This window comes from Pteropus medius, unplaced genomic scaffold (assembly GCF_902729225.1).
Source record: "Pteropus medius unplaced genomic scaffold, Ma_sr-lr_union100, whole genome shotgun sequence".
Taxonomy (NCBI): domain Eukaryota; kingdom Metazoa; phylum Chordata; class Mammalia; order Chiroptera; family Pteropodidae; genus Pteropus; species Pteropus medius.
The window spans coordinates 3,301,121-3,315,606 of NW_024355206.1; the positions used below are offsets into that span (position 1 = coordinate 3,301,121).

General features: G+C 48.0%; 1 protein-coding gene across 4 annotated transcripts in view; it reads left to right on the forward strand.

The window, feature by feature from the left end:
- Nucleotides 1–372: 372 nt before the first annotated feature.
- Nucleotides 373–14,486, forward strand: part of ZNF710 (zinc finger protein 710) — a 52,721-nt gene continuing 38,607 nt past the window's right edge. The window contains exons 1-3 of one of the 4 annotated variants that reach the window (XM_039858467.1): nt 1,077–1,291; nt 1,838–1,916; nt 2,391–2,482. The gene's annotated coding sequence lies outside the window, so the exon portion shown is untranslated. Of the gene's footprint in view, nt 391–1,076; nt 1,292–1,837; nt 1,917–1,945; nt 2,483–14,486 lie in introns of those variants that run through there. The other 3 variants (XM_039858468.1, XM_039858466.1, XM_039858469.1) reach the window with 3 other exon arrangements.

A 14,486-nucleotide genomic window follows, 5' to 3' on the forward strand; every position in this document is an offset into this window, starting at 1 on the left:
TGCTTTTCTGTCTCTCTCTTCCTCCATGTGAGCCATTTAGGAGTGAGCTGTTTTGTGGTCCCTTCATCAGTCAGCCCTGCCCCCATTCTCCTTCTCCAGGAGGTGGAGAGAGCGCTGAGCGAGAGAGGAGGAGGAGAGAGGAGAGAGAGAGAGCAGGAGAGGAGAGAGGGGTGGGGGAGAGGGAGAGAGAGGAGGAGGAGAGAGCAAGAGGAGAGGAGAGAGAGGAGAAAGATGGAGGGCGGGGCAGCCGGATATGGGCGGCGGGCGCTATGCGGGAGGCGGGCGGCGAGTATGGCGCGAGCAGCAGCCCGGAAGCAGGCGGGCTAAGCACAGGAGCCCCGGCCCCGGCCCGAGGGACCCCTGAACGCAGAGCCGCGCCCGGGACCCAGGGTGGCGTCCCAGGCAGGTCTGGGCCTCCCCGCAGCCCCGGGCAGACGGGCGGCGGCGGCGGCGTGGCGGCGAAGTGGGGGGCGGGGTGGTCGCCGGTGCGTCGCGGTTTGCCTGCCCCGCTCCTCCCCTGGGACGGCTGCGCAGGCCTGGTCAAGTGCTGCACTGCTGTCGTCTCTTTCCCTTCACTTCCACATTATCTCATGCCGCCGGCGAGCTGAGGAGAGGAGAGCGTGGGGGGGAAAGACGGAGCGGATGGTGTTCCCTGCCTGGGTGAGGTGGGAGGAGGGAGAGGCCAGGGAAGGAGGAGTGAGGAGAGCGCGCCGAATGTGAGAGACCGAGAGGAAGTGAGAGGGAGAGCAGCAGAATGAGGCAGTGAGGCCGTGGCGGCGGCGGCGGCGGCGGTGGCAGAAAGCGCGGGCGGCGGGCGGCGGGCGTCCGGCATGGCGGGCCCCGGGCCCCGCACGTGGGTGTCCCGGCGCCGGGGCGCTCCCCCCGCCGCCCGCCCGGGACTCAAAGTTTCGCCCCCTCGCCGCGCCGCCCCGCCCCTCGGCTGCCCACAAACTTTATTCTCCGGGCGGGTGGGGTGGCCGCGCGTCCGCGCCACCCGGGGTGGGGGAGGGCGGAGCGCGCCGCCGCGGGGGCGCAGGGGGGCGTCCCCGAGGCCGGCGGGAGGCCGTGCGTCGCGGGACCCCCGCCGGGTCGGCGTCGGGGCGCCGCGGCCGGGGACCTGTTGAAGACGTTCGCCGGCTGGCTGGGTCCCCACGGCCTGTCCTCAGCCTCCTGAGTCTGCCCCCCTTTCCCCGTCGCCCACTCTCAACGTCTCCTCGCGGTCATTTTCCTAATTGGACAGAGCTGAGGGGTGTGATCGTCGGCGTCAGATGAGGGGCCCAGAGGCTGCCAGGTGGGCGCGGGGACCCAGGGACCGTCGGGGCGGCCCTGCCTCCCAACCCCGTGCGTGCGGATCCCACAGATCTGCCCTCTGCCACCGCCCCCCAACCGCGGACTTGCTAAGTAGTGCATATTGGGTTTTATTCCAACTTGCCTCTTAAGATGACTTTTATGATCGCTGCCACTGCTTGCCTCCAGTCTAAGCTGAAGTTTGGGAAGATTTAAGAGGCCAGGGAGGTGCTTGCGTGGGTTTTAACTAACCCCAAACGGTCATTAATGTCTCTCTAAGATCCGCGATGGTCCCGGCAAGGCGCAGCCGTAGCCTGGGTGCGTTTTCTCCCGGACACTGCGAGGGGCTGGTTCCTCCCCGTCGGAGCGGTCTAGCGACTGACCATTCTCCTGGCCCTCCCTGGAGTTGCGGGCCTAGCGCCTGAACTGCTCAGGGCGCCCGGGGCGCCTTTATTTCTTTGCAAAATGGAAACTCCCAAGCGGCAACGACCTGGAGGGGACATAACCAGTTCCAGTGGGCTCCTGGGAAATTTACAAAATTTCCCCACAGGTGTTTGGTGGACTTTGCACCCTTGGGAGTCACCCAGCCAACTTTGAAGCTGCTCTTTCAGCCCTGCCTTTGTGCACGTGTAAGTAGAAACTGTCAGAGTTCATTCAGTTCTGCCTAGTAGACGGCTTGGGGCCTGCATCCCTGTGGCGCCCTCCCCAAGGACCTGCTGGGCCAGGTGGGGTGGAGAAGAAAACCACCCCTAATTGTCATTAGACGTTAGAAAATGTACTCTTAGTGTTGGTGATCAAAGCCTCGGGCCTGTCTGGTTTTGATTTTGGAGATTCGGTATGGCTGTCCCTTTCTCATTTGTTTTAAAGTGAATGTTATTTTCTAGAGCTTTTCTGGTGTTTTGTCAGCTGGTCCTTGGGCCACGTGTCACCCTGTGCCAGGCATCTGTCAGTCTTGAAACAGAACCTCTTAATTGGTCACCTATAGTTCCAACCACTGTAGTGCTCCAATGACCTGCAGGACCCGGCTTGCTGCACGTGGGGTGGAACTGCTTTCTTTTGGGTAGGGGGAGTTGGACATTTGGGTCACATTTTCTTTCCTCTAGGCTCACCTGGTTGCCTCTGCGGCCTTGGAGGGAGATGCAGTGAGTTGAAGTAGGGGCAGAGGCTCGCTCTTCTCCTCAGAGCAGATTCCCGGGTGAGTTCCTGTCCTGTGGTGTATGGCCAGCGAGTCATTGGTTCTCTACTTGGGTCACTTCCATTCCAACCAGTGAGACTTATTTTTAGGCTCGCTGTCTAGAGACAAAGAGACAGGCAGGGTCTGGAATGGTTTTCGAGTTGGAGAAAGGGTCACTAATGGGACCACCAGAGATTTCGTACTTCTATTCTAGATTTACTTTGTGGCCCAGAGATTTTTCTACCGGAGATGTGCCTGTAGAAGGGCAGAAATAAGTAAAGGTGGACTCGGGTGCCTCTCAGGAGCCCCTCCACGGGCTCTTCATCTGGCTTGCTCACCCCCCGCCCCCAATCCCAGGGCAGGGGCACGTTTGTTGAATAAGGGATCTGTGAATCTGCTCAGTCTCATGTTACTGGTAGTTGCTCCCAGCACTTGGACTTGAAAGCCAGAAATGGATCTTAGAAGTTGTCTAAGAGAAACGGAGGCATGAGGCCAGCTCCATGCCTGGGGTCCCACAGTCTCTGGCAGAGCCAGCACTGGAACCTGCGCTTTCAGAGTCCGTTCCCAGTGCTCTTTCCACAAGGCCGCTGCTTCTTTTCCTTCTCAGGAGCCCGAATTAAGCTCCGGCCAAAGGACGTGGCTGTGAGAACATGAACCCACAGCCTTATGCTATGTCCGGCCCCTCTATGCTATGTGCAGGAGGTGGGTCAATGGAGTGCCTTATTTTCCAGGCGTGTTGCACATACTGTTCTGAAGGATTTGACGTGCAGGTGTGACTGCTAGGGGGAACCAGGTGCTTCTGGGTGTCCACTGGTTCAGCGGAGCAGTACCTTCGTCATCAGGATGTTCCCAAGTCACACTTAGCACTTTTTGATCTGGAATGCTTTCTTCATGCTTTGTACTTGTGATTTATTTAGGATTAGTCCGGGGAGAAAATGAGATGTAAGGGCCAGAGACCGAAACTTATCTCTCTTTGTGGATTAGATCTCCTTGTGGAATCTCAATTCGTGAGGGTAGAGGTCTTTCTTTGTTCATTGTTAAGCCCCTGTGCCTAGAACAGTTACTGGCACATAGAGAGCCCTTGAGAAATACTAGCTGGGATAAATGTTCCCAGAAGGAGCTCACGAATGATAATAGGGGGCAGGGACAGGAAGGTGATTGATGGAAGCTGCAGAGTTTTGCAGTGAGTCATTGCTTCAGTATCCTGACAGGTAAGGCAGGAGGGGCTCGCAAGAGTAAACCCTGAGTGGATTGAGCCACTGGGTGGAGACTTGTGCAAAACAATACAGAGATCTCAAAATTGGATTGGTTTTGGGAAGAATAATAATAATCGTGTACCTTGGGTCAGGCTTGGCTAAGTGCTCTATGAATGTCATCTCCCTTCGCCCTTGGCGTGTGCTACCTACTACCTACTGTTATTTCCATTTGGCAGATTGGGAAATGGGAGCACAGAGGAGTTAAGTAACTTGTCCAAGGGCACAGAGCCGATACCTGAATCCAGACAGACTGACATCAGACTTTGCCTCCCTAGACTGTCGATGAGATCAAGACAGTTCTGCCCACACCGAGGAGTGAGGAGCACTCAGAGCTTTGGGGTTCCTTGAAAGGACGGCAGCAGAAAAACTTGAAAGTATCGGTCTTCAGGGGACTGAGGCTGGTCAGGGAGCGTGCCCTCTGCGTCCTTTGCCAAGGCCCACACAGTACCCGAAGATGTCTCAGCCAGTGGAGACTATAAGGCCGACTGACTGTTCCACAGTACCAGAGTGGCCAGTACCAGATCGGGGCTATTTTGCACTTGATAAAGATTTGGGAGACTGCTTCCTCCCCCTTCCCCCGAAAAGTATACTTTTTAACTTAAATTATGGTTGGCATATATTTGAAACTGGTGGGAATTTAAAAACTAGATGGTGTCCTTGAGGCCTCCAGAAGGTGTTTTCCTGGTGTGTAAACCTTACCTTCCTACACCAGGATGCTGGTCCAGGCCAACCCTTTTATTGGAAGTGTGTCATTTACCAGTTGCTGAGCTGGTCCCGTCTTCGTGGAGCTTACAGTCTCCCTGGGAGACGGACATTAAACTAATAATTACACAAATAGTCTTTAATTACAGTTGTTATAAATGCTTCAAAAGAAAAAGTACAGAGGTTATGGGAACTGATAATGACGGAGGAAGGGGAAGGGAGGTATTCTTGAAGAAAAGGCATTTAAACAGCCACATGAAGGGTGGGTGGGTGAAGAGTCTTTAACCCGGGAGGTTAAAGGCCTTGTAGGCCCTTGCTACTCCTTGAGGTCTGTGTCCTTCGACATCACCATCCCCTGGGAGCTGGTTGGAAATGCTGAATCTCGGGCCCCTCAGCAGAACTGCTGAGTCTGCTTTTGAACAAGATTCTGGCGCAGCAGGGTAAAGTCTGAGAAATGCTGATGGAATGAAAGTGTTGAACTGGGAGGTTCTCCCCGCTCTGCTGTGAATGAGTTGGGCGACCTAGGGCAAGTCCCTTCTCTTCGGGGTCACGAGAGAATTCACAAGTTCCTTCTGACTTCTCTGATCTTTGGCTTTTGCTGGTTTGTGCAGCCTCCAAGTGTGTTGAGGACCTGCGCTTACCCAGCATCCACCTCTGAGGTGCCTTTGGCGAGCAAGCAGCTCTATAGTGTCCGCTCTGGTCGGACTTTAGGAAGCGCTGAAGAGAGGGGCCGGACCATCAGCTTTGGGGAAGGATCAAAATAATTCTCAAAAAAGCATATGGAGTTTTGTTGCTTAGGGAGAGATTATCTCAAGGTAACCTGGGAGGGTTTGGCCTGAAGCAGAGAGAAAAACTGGGGAGGGTCAAAAGGGCCTCGGGGGAAGAAAGGTTTAAGACTTCTGCTGAAAGCTGAACCCAAACGAGGCCGGAGGAACCTTTTCAGCAGTTCATGCCTGTGAACATGATACTTTAAGAACTGCCATGGAGTTTGATCCTTGAGATCCTCACGCGGCTGTGAAGAAGACCTGAGGGCCGAAACCAGGGGTCCTTGAGCCTTGCAAGCTGTGGGTGGGCTTCAGTTGCATCTGCAGCTGTGCAGAGGGTTACGTGTCTGTGTGCTTTTCTGGAGAGAAGCCCCATAACTTCCACAAGCCTCAAAGGGGTCGGCCGCCTCCCCCGACTAGGGACCAGTGCCTTTCTTGAGTAACCGCTCCCAGCTCTTGTACGATTCAGAGCACTTTCCATATATTAGCTCATTCATCTTGAGTGACTTTCCAGAAGTTACACACTTAGTAAGTGTCAGAACCAAGCTGGCACCCGGGCAGGTAGGCCCCAGAGTCCCTGGTCCTGGAGCCTTCCTTAGTAACAGGTGGGACTGGGGAGGAGCATTTTAGGGTAGAACAGAAATTGAGATTACAGAGGCCCCCACTTTTCAAGTAAGCATCTTCCAGTTGTTCAGGCATAAAATAGAAAGGGTTTTCCCGAGGATATGTATTCAGTAGCGTCAATTGCCAGGCTAGCCCAAGAGGGCCTGTGTCACTATTGGGCCCAACTCACATTTGTTTGCAAGGAAAAAAAAAAAAAAAAGAGAAAACAGGACTGCTGCAGTACTGCAAGCTAAATTAAAAATTCTAAGATTGGGTGGAAGGTTCTGGAAGAATTGCAGTGTCATAAAGCGGGGGTGAAGTAGTAGCAGGAAATTGGGATGGATTCTGAAAGAGGGGATTAAAGGAGGTTAGGGGCCAAAGCAGGACCAAATGTTTGTCAAATCAGCAGCTTCAAAAGGTAAAATAACTGGTTTTTATTACCTACTAATTAATGGATGTAGCTCACAGACCTGACCCTTCCCCCATTACTCGTGCCTTACCCCAAGTACAGAGGCCCTTTTGTCTTCTCTTTTATTCATTTCTGTGCTATTTGAATTTTTATCAGGATGTATTATCTTGAAAATCTATATATTTATAAATGGAGTGAAAGGACTATTAGAAGTGGGTTGGCCTCTAGGGGTGAGTTTGGTTCTGTTGTCTGCTACCATCATCATAAAGGAGTTTCTGATATTAAATTTATACGCCCTATTGTATGTATATTTTGGGAGTACTGAGAGAACCATTGGAAACGTGAAGATTTTTAGTGCAGTCAGAAGCTAAGAATAAGGGATCACATTGTGGCCCACCTGCCTTCCCTTTCTTCCATCCGCCCTCCCCCTGCCCCCTCCAGTGTGCAATAAATAGGGAATCAAAATCAGGTAAGAATGATCACCATGGAAAGCAGGAATGCCGATCTTTCAGATTTACATGGCAAACCATGACTCTTAGTTATGCGTGGTTTGTCTTCTGGGTAGTGTCCGAAAGCCATCGCTCACCCCATCCTATTCCCCATGGGGCAGCAATGGAAGGGGCTTCCGGATGGGGAAGGCTGTCATGCATGTGTTTGGTGAAAAACAATAGCCAAACTTTAGTGGTGGTTTTATGCGCCCCATGAAGACTGGGTCTGAGCCAGCCTGTCAGTAAGCATCAGGTAGCCTTTGGAGGCTGGCGGTGCTGATTTGTTAACCCCTCTGACGTCCCTCCGATCCTGGGAGCCCTGGGCCCGCAGCCTCGCCTCCCATCCATTCACTAGCTGCAGACTGCAAGACTGCTGTGGACTTGCTGTTACCTAGAAGCAGGTCACCTCTGAAATTCCGAACTCTTCCTGTTCCCACACTGCACAGCCCTCCTGGAAGCAGCCCGGCCCACCCCTGCCCCAGGCTGAGAAGCCTGTGCCTGCTCTCCTGGGCCTTATGCCCACCATCACCCAAGCCCTTGTTCCTGTGTCCTGCCCCGGCCACCCCCTGATCACACCCAGGGGCCTGTTTTGTGGCCTCTCCTTCCCTGACTTCTCCGTGGCAGGTACTGTCGTGATAAGTCTCTCCCCTAGTGGGTTCTGGCTTTTCACTCTGGGTCCTTCTCCGACCTCTCTGATCCTGCTTTTCCTTCCATCCCTTCTCTCCAGCCTACACTTTGGTGCCGAAGCCATGGTTCTCTGCTACTTGCTTCTGGTCCATGTCTGTGGTTTTAGCCTGCACGATGAGGACTCTTGGCCCATATCCCTTCCTGTCCTCATGTTGCCTGTGAGCAGCATAGAACTAGGTTTACATTTGTTACAGCTTTGGGTATATATGGGTATCTCTCTGCCGTCTTATTTTGTGCTTTCGCTTTCTTCTCTTTCTGATTCTTCTCTGTTCACTCTTTTAAATTGATTGAAAGTTTTTTCCCCTTTTCTTCCCTCCATTTTTTTCCTCTGTACTGCTTTGGAACTTATACACTCTATTTCTGTTCTTTTGATGCATGCAGACTACATAAGGTTTAAAGTCACTTGGTGTCGATATATCTTTTTTCAAGCAATGAGAGGACCATGGAATGCTTTATATAAAGTCAGCGTCCCTGCTCGTGTTCAGTTGCCATACAGTGGGTTAGCTGCATCTTCTTTCTCTCATTAATTCTACAAATCGGGCATAATTTTTGATGTTCTATATGGTTAACTGTTGTTCTGATTTTCTACATAGTTACTGTTTTGTCCTTGAATCTCAGGCCTCATTTTCTAGGATCAGACCATCATGTGGTGAAGGTCTTTTAATCAAAAACATTTAGTTTCTGTGTGGCTGAAATTTTATTTCATCTTTATTAAAAGATTGTTTTACTGGGTATAAAACATTAGCTTGACAGTTATTTTCTCTTAGTATTTAAAGATAGTATTCCACTATCTTCTGGCTTTCATTGGTAGCCCAGTTTTTTTTTTGTTTTTGGGGGTTTTTTTGGCAATTTCCTCCCTGGTTGGTTGTTGGTGGTGATAGTAGTGTGTCTGTGCATGTGTGTGTATTTTGCAGTTTACTATAATGTTGTACTTAGGAGTGGATTTTATTTTGTTTGGCTAAAGCTTCCTGGGGCTTTCTGAAACCAAAGATTGATGACTTTTATCAGTTCTAGAAATTTTTCAGGCATTATCTCTTTGAATATTGTCTCTCCATCCTTTTCTCTCAAGTCTCTCCTTTGGGAAATCCAATTAGATGTATGTTAGATCTTATTCTGTCCTTTATATCTCTTAATGTCTTCATTTTCAATCTTTTTGTTTGTTTGTTTTTTGTGATATTTTCTGGGTAATTTCTTATTTGTCTTCCAGTTTACTAATTCTTTTTTTAGTTAGCTCTAACCTTCTGTAAAGCCCATCCATGAGGTATTTTTAGTACCAATATTAACTCACAGATTTTAATATATGTGATGCTCTCTGAGTTTTTAATTTGGATGATTATATATTTTTTTTTTATTTCTGGGTTTCTAATTTATCCTTTTGAGTATGCATGCTCTTTCATTTTTTTAAATAAGCTCTTATTCCTTACATATGTCTTTAATTCTGCATTTTATTTCCATCATCACATTCAACATCCTTATTTTGTATTCCATATCGAATGATTACAATATCCGAAGTATTTGCAGATATAGTTCTGTTGTTGGACGCTTCTGCTGATTCCCACTCATGAAGGCTTGCTTCCTTATGTGTTTCATGATTTTGATTGTGAGCTTATGCTTGTTAGAGTTCTGAGAATTCTTGGAGGTACATTCTTCCAGGGAGGATATGTTGCCTTCTGCCAGATATGAAGGCTCTACAGATGGGTCTATTTGTCTATAACTTATTTTGCAGTTTTGAAGGGCTCCATTCACAGCTAACACGAAGCCAGATTACTTCCTTCCTGACTATACACCACCGGACGCCCCACTTTGGCCTCTTGTTCCCTTATTGCCGATGCCTTCTCTACATATTTGGACAAAGTGCTGGTCATGCCAGGCCCCATTAAAAACCGTATGTATCTTCTGAGCCTTCCCCATGCCACCCCTTTCAGAATTAGCCTGTCCTTCTCTATGTATTGGCCACTGTTGCCTTACCTTTTAGTGGTGTGTATGTTAAGACCCCACACTGGATAATGAGCTTCTTGAAAGCTCAGAGTTGTGCCATTTATTTCTGGAGCCCCAGTGCCTAGCTCACTATTGGGCAAAGTAGTTACTTAATAGATACCTATTGATTGAACAGAATTCATGCCAAAATCAAATCGGAGTTGCAGAGAGGGGTAACTAAAAGGGGTAACTTACATGAAAACGCAGAGGGAAGGTGAGATCCTTCTTCCCTCCCATTCACCCACCTACTTTTCCTCCTTAACCTCCTTTAATAAGATTTTTTTAAATAGATAGTACACGCACAAGGTACAAAATTCAAAATATAGAAAAAGATACAGAGAAAAGTCAGCCCCCAAGTTTTTCTTGAATAGTAATAAAAAAAAAATCACAAGCACTAACCTGCCCCATGATCTGGGACAGTCCAGTTCACCTCTTTGGATCTCAGTTGTCCTTAGCTGTAAAATGAAGGGTTGCTTCTGATATCTCCACTTGTTCTAAGATACTGAGATTCAAAGTAACATGTATGATTGTCGGTTGCGATAAAGTGGAGCAACTCTTGGCTCACAAATGGAATGAAGGAATGGGAGGGCCATAGAGAGAAAGGGCCTGATTTCAAGGTAACTGAGCTCTGGAGAGAGCCTCGGATTTGCAAGAGAGGAAAGAGAAGGAACTCGAAGGTAAATTAGTATGAAATAAAGATGGCATTTAAAAATTCGTGACCTAGGACAATTGGATACCTGTCTAAAAAAGTGAACACGTTATCACAAAATAAATTTCAAATGGATTAAAGATGGTAAATATTAAAAAAGAAAATGAACTCGGGGAAAATACTAAGTGGGACTTAAAACCCAGAAGCCATTAAAGAAGAGATTAATATATATGACCCTACACAAGTAGAAATCCTGTGGTGAAATAAGCAATCTCCTAGTTCTCAAAACTACAGAAATATATTTGTAACATATCAGCGATAGAGCTAATTTCTTTAATATCTAAAGAACTACAAATCAATAAGAAAAAAACCATCGACCCCATTTTTAAAATGGGCTAAGAACATGGATGGTTCACAGAAAGAGAAATATAAATGGTTCTTAACCATCTAAGAATGTATTCATCTCACTAGTAATAACAGAAATGCAAGTCTACTATGGAGAAGGGACAGCGGAACAGATACACATAATCACTGATAGTGTCATTTGGTACAACCTGCGTAGAGAGCATTTTGACAAAACTTATTAAAACTGAAAGTGCATAACCTGGGAATTTCTCTTAGATATGTTGTATACAAGTGAAATGTTCCTTTTTTTCAAGATAGTTCATTGAGTCATTGCTTGTAAAAGCAAAAAAACAAAAACAAAAAAAACCCCCAAAAACTAATGTCCATCAGTAGAGAATTGGTATATAAATTATCCTACAACCATACCACGAAATTCTCTGCAGCTATAAAAAAGAATGCAAAAGGTCCCCCTGTACCCATGTGATTGATGAGATATGTTCTTAAGTGAGAAAATAAGGGACAGAAAGCCTACCTGGGCAATAGCTCTGCCGGCATATTTAGGAGACTAGTAATGGTGGTTTTCCATAGTGGGGGCTGACTTTTCTCTGTATCTTTTTCTATATTTTGAATTTTGTACCTTGTGCGTGTACTATCTATTTAAAAAAATCTTATTAAAGGAGGTTAAGGAGGAAAAGTAGGTGGGTGAATGGGAGGGAAGAAGGATCTCACCTTCCCTCTGCGTTTTCATGTAAGTTACCCCTTTTAGTTACCCCTCTCTGCAACTCCGAGCAGGGTTGCTGTTTCTATAGATTGAGGAACCAAAGCTCTGAAGTCTGAAATGACTTGCCCAAGTTCATGGAGAGCGCCTGGGAGCCTGGCACTGTATCCTGTTCTCACTGTAGAACCATTGGGCTCATCTCTGTAGATCAGTATTTTTGTTCTCTTTATTTTGAACTGACATCTCATAGTTCAAGAACCAATGGCTATACCCTGCCCCGCCTCCAAGGAAGCCAGAGTAAAGTTCCATCTCACCTCCTCCACCTGGCTGGCTGGCTCACAAGTGCCTACAGGGCAAAGCTCAGGCAGCCACCTGAGACACAATGAGGAGGATTAGGGATGGGCTTTGCAGTCCTACCTTTGAAGTTCCCAGCTTTTATCACAGTGTCTGAACCTTAACATTATTTCAAGGGAGCTTTTATTACTGTCTGAACCGGCCTAAGGTGGGTACCAGCTGCTGCCAGGTGCTGAGGGAGCACTTCCTGGTGCCTTAAGCTGATATCTTCATTTTGTTTTATGGTGGAGAAGTTTTCAGGGCTCAAGGCACTTGGTACTTGGAAGATTCTGGAAGAATAACTTTTGCTATTTTTCTATCCAGAGGTGCAATCGGATGGCATCTCTTTAATTAAAGGGAGGGAGAGGTGCTTTCTTTGCTTTTGTTGTTCTTTTTTTTTTGTCACAGAAACACCTGTGCTGTTTTCAAAGTAGGGTATTGACTGCTTCCTCTTTGCTGAAGCAAAATGCTGTATTGAGAGCAAAGCTTAAGGTATGGGCCACATATGATACAAGGATACAGTTTATAGGATGCAGCTTCACCTGGAGAAAGAATCTGACATCTTTAAGAGACAGAAATTCACCCGGCACCACCTGTCTTCCTGTGCGGTGTCACATTTACTTTCTAAGTTGGAGTCGTCATCTCTTCAGAAAGAGGCAGGGGCCTTCAGGGCTAAGGAAGGGAAACTTGTGGGGCTAGGAAGTCTTTGGGATCCATGGGCCTGAGCTGGCACATCCAGCCGTGCTCCTGACATCTTTACGAGGACTGCATCCTAACGAGCCACCCTGTCCATTTTGGTTTGTTTGGCCGATGGAAGTGGAAGTGCTTGAACGTCACAGAGCTGGCCTGGGGTGAAGTTTGCACCCAGCTCTTTGCCGAATGCACAGATGGATAGGAAGTGCCCAATGATGGTTTCCCACGTGGACAAATTTTGATATTCGAGATGGACTTTAAAGCTTTTGATCATAAAGAGGACTGGAGGAATTCAGATGTCTCCCTTTGCTCCTCCATTTTCCTGACTTGAATAATTAAGTCCATGCCCAGTGGAATTTTTCCGTTCTTGGGCTCTAGATCCTCTCTTAGGCACAGGCCGGCTTCTGTAAATGGTACACCCAGGTACCTTAATGCCCCCCGCAGGTCCACTCCGGCACCTGCTTGAGGTCTAGCTTATCCGGAAAAACTTCCAGGTCACAGCAGCTGAGTTCTTTTGCTTCAATTGTAGAACTTGTCAGAATTTCTCTTCCAGACCCCTAATTTGGGGTCTTTATGCCTTAGTTGTAAAAATTCATTCCCTGTCGCCAGGTACATTAACAGGCTCAGCTCAGGAACCTGCCTCTTTTTTTTCCCCCTTTGAGTTCATTGTCGGAAGGGCTGGGCATTGTCTCTTCCTAGATCAAGGACAGAAGTCACATTTGTTTTGCCTTTTCACACCTTGGCCCCTCTGCTAGCTCTCATCTCCCTCCCCCAGTGGCGGTAACTGAAAGGGCCTGGACAGAAGTTTGGGTCCTGGGAGGCCTGGGGAGCTTGGCCTCCCTCCCGGGCTTCACGCTCCCTGCACTCACTGAGGCCTTAGGGAGAATCTCACTTCCTTGTCACTGGAAACCACCTCTTAGTCCCTGAAATATTCTCAGGTGGTTTTAAGATGTCTCTGTCCAGTTTTGTTTTGTTTTGTTTTGTTTCGGATCCAGTTTAGATTTGAATGTCCAAGGAATGAGCACTCTCTTGGGTCTCAGATCTCTTCCTTTTGTTTTTTAGAAAATAGCTTTCATTGATTTTTTTTTTCTTGTTACAAAGAGATTTATGATCGTTGCAGAAAATTTAGGAAATAAGCAGAAAGAAGAAAATAAAAACCACCTATTATTAATATTTTAGTATATTATAGATACTTCCTGCATATATTTTTATTTTTGAAAAATGAATCATACTGAATATACCATGTTTGTTTGTTTAGTTCTGTTTTTGTGTGTTTTTACTTAACAATATGTTCTTAAAATTTTCATTGGGTTAACCATTCTCCTCCAAGTCACTTTAAAGGGTTGCATGGTATTCTTTTGAACAGATGGAACATAATATATTTAAGCAGTCTCCCACATTTAGGTTGTTTTGTCTTTTTGTCTCATACAGAGTTCTGTGGTAGACACCCTTGGGCATTTTTGCCCACAGCCTTGATACATTTCTAGAAGTGAATCCCTAGGCCAAGGACGCGTTCTAAAGGCTCTAGATTTAAAGGGTTAAATTGCCCTCCAGAAACGTTGTATAGTATTTCGGATTCCTTTTGGGTGCATACCAAGTCTTATTCTTTTAAAACCTGGTGTGTATTATTAAGACATCACTTTCCAAATGTTTCACGCATATGTTGGCTTAAGAGTGGCTGGTGGGGGAAAGGCCTGAAGGAAGGAGAAGCTCCCCTGTTCACCCTCCATTGGCAGGGGGGCTTGAGGGCTCAGACCAGAGGCCTTTCTGGCCTCCTGACTGCTGGCAGCTGGGCAGGGAACCTCAAGATGCCATCCTTGGGGTGCCTGGGGCAGAGCCTGCTTCGAAGATTCCAGAGGATGCTCGTAAAACAAGCATGCTCCCCTAACTCCAGAGACCAGAACTGGTTGTCTCTGGCTGAATTGGTGTTTGTTTATAGGGGGCGGGTGGAGTGAGGGTGACGGAGAATTTCCTGTGCAGACCTCAGATTGTCCCCCAGGTCCTGCCCAGCCCTTGCAGCCCCAATTCCTCAATCACTGTCTTGGGGAGGTGAAGGGACAGGAAGGAGGTTTGATGGAATTACCGAGGAAGTAACATTCGCTTCGGCTAAATTGAGCCTTCCTGTCCCGTGCCCTGCTTCGCTCCTGCTCCTTTGCTCTCCGAAAACCTTTCCCACTTCTTAGCTTCCTTCTTCTTTACTCCCAGTGACACCTAGGCTGGTGCCCACCTTTCAGACCCGGCATGTCTGAGTGCATCGCTGTTTATTTGTTGTATCTGCTCAGCTCTGGCTCCCAGCACCCCCGTCACCATCCTGTCCAGGTGGTCCAGTCCCAGCTGAGGCCCAGTCCCAGCCAGCCGTGCATTCTCGGGCCTGGCGGGAAGGCCACATGCTCATGGAGGC